The sequence below is a fragment of the Gigantopelta aegis genome, unplaced genomic scaffold, assembly GCF_016097555.1.
Source record: "Gigantopelta aegis isolate Gae_Host unplaced genomic scaffold, Gae_host_genome ctg4498_pilon_pilon:::debris, whole genome shotgun sequence".
NCBI classification, from domain to species: domain Eukaryota; kingdom Metazoa; phylum Mollusca; class Gastropoda; order Neomphalida; family Peltospiridae; genus Gigantopelta; species Gigantopelta aegis.
Window position 1 is genome coordinate 25,928 of NW_024533896.1, and position 2,527 is coordinate 28,454.

Sequence of the window (2,527 nt, forward strand, 5' to 3'; positions counted from 1 at the left end):
CCTCCCTCAATACCTCAGCTTCCAATTAGTAGTAAGATCAGTGATAATCAATATCAATATTACTTAAAATTAATAGATCATTGATTTATCTACAACATCAGATACAAGTAGTGTAAAAAAAGGTAGAGTCAATAATTATAACTATACATCTTAAATATTTTCTTTATGAAAACAGTTCAACCAAAACATATTGCATTTGGTGAAAAAAAAAATACCAATTCCTCCTCCATCTCCTACAACATACTATTAGTAGTTACTACTAGTGCCATTGTCAGTAGAACTAACCAGTAGTAGTCAGGAGGTATCTTCAATATATTGTCATGTACAAACTATTGTTTGATGTATTATAGCGTTCAGGGTAATGTTAAGAAAGTCTTCTCAAATTGACCGACTTTGAAAACCCAAGTGACAAAACCAGATTCAAACAAACTTAAAACTCATGAACTAGAATCTGACAAGACTCATTCTTCTATACTGGAGTAGGACTGATTCCCAAACCTACAGTACTAAGTGGTGATGAAGAACTAGCTATTACTACCTTACAAAGTTCTACAATAACTGATGTATTACATATAACTTCTCCTCCAATCAGCAAACTAAAAAAGAAAACAATCTAGTGAGTCTATTTCTCATAAAAACAAAATGAGAGGAGCTGAACTTAATGAAGACTTCCTCTAAATTGTTCCAGATAGGTCCACCTCAATGATGAGGTAATATTGCATCACTATGTCCTATTAACTCCACCCATTAAACAGAACTATGACTGGCACCAATACCAATCTTAAACAGTAGTAGCAGTGATGATGAGACTCCACCCACAGACCAACCACTTTACAAAGACAGAACACAGTCAAAGCCAGTTAGATGAGACGTTAAAAACAAGTTGGTAAGTTACTAGTTATAAACTAATATAATGTGTGGGTGTATAGCCAGGTACATTACAAGATCAACTAAAGGCACTTCAGGTTACCACAACATGATAGCATTGATGTGACAAGAATGGGTGGACCTCTCACTCCACGTAATACATTGGACCACTCCATTTAGAAGACAATGACTATGATCCTGATGAGAAATTAGAGTATTATATGATCCAGATCTTAACTATTTCTATGATCCTAGAACAGGCAAATGTTACCAGTTAACACAGTCATCATAATAATATTATAACTTCCTACAGTCAAAGTTACAGAGCGGCAGCTCCTGAAATGATTTCAATCAACTCTCGTGTGATTACAGCTTGTCTAGTAGATTATATGTCAGCGTCAATTTATATCAATCATCTCACCTAGAGAGAGAGAGAGAGAGAGAGAGAGAGATCATTACAAGCACTGATAACTAACTTATTACATACTTGCATTTTTACTAGCAGAATCCATTGCTGTCATACGAGCACTTTGTCCCTACAAGCTCCTTCCTTTAATCCATAAATATCATATTAACTAAAGTGATCTCATGATAGCATCGCAATATTTCTGCATCAACATCATCATAGATACTCATCTTCTATATAATAGAGAATACACCCACATATCTAATTACAACCAATAAGGGCATGTGCTTACAGAGTCTATTAACACAGACAATGGTACAAAAGGTGCAATGTTGTTAAAAGATATCACAGATCTAATATATTGTTATAGAATTTATATATATTAAATGTGTCTCTTACTTGAATTTGTTGTACACTATTTCTCCTGACTCAAACTCATATCCAGAGTTAATACCTCACGAGCTATGAAGGAGGCTTCAGGAAATGTAGGTGGGCGTCGGCCAATTCAGTGAAAGCAGAATAATATTGGAGCTATGAGTACGTTGGATAGTGCGAAGTTTGTCTCCCACTAATACAAGAGCAGTGTCTCCTGTTGTCCTCTCCTGGAGCAACCCACGTACAGTCTTTGCAATACTGGAGTGTATTCCACCACATAAACCACGATCAGATGACATACATATCATTATGTGAGAAGGTTTTGGTTCTTTGGTAAAATTTCTGCTTATCCATAGAGAGCTATTGAATGCACATTATGGTTACTACAGCCAACACTGAACTCCACCTACCTAACGCTCCTTCTCCATATGTTCTAGCTGGTTTTAAGTCTCTCTCTGCTCGAGCATATTTTGCAGCAGCTACCATCTTCATGGATTTAGTAATCTTTTGAAGTATTTCTTAACTGCTTTCAATCTAACAGAGACTAAAACGAGATCACGTGATTAACATAAACTCAAATCTTACTGTCTTTTAAAGTAAAACAAATTCCTAATGATTGCCTTTGAAAAAAAACTAGAAAAATAATGAATTTAACTATTACTGGAAATAAACTTACCCTAGAGGATGAGCGGCGGCTGGGAAATATAGCACACCTTGCAAGAGACGCCATTTTGGACCTGCTTCGACCTCAAGTGAGGGGTGTGGCTCCAATAGAATTAATAAAATTAATTGGTCTTCAAAATGTTCAGGAAGACAAGGTAAGTATCATAATATATTTCTAGTCTACTTATTAATTATGTAGGTGGTAAGAAAAAGCCG

At 35.6% G+C, this 2,527-nt stretch overlaps 1 pseudogene; it reads right to left on the minus strand.

The window, feature by feature from the left end:
- Positions 1-1,186: 1,186 nt before the first annotated feature.
- LOC121392787 lies at positions 1,187-2,166 on the minus strand (annotated as a pseudogene).
- Between the last annotated feature and the right edge of the window lie 361 nt (positions 2,167-2,527).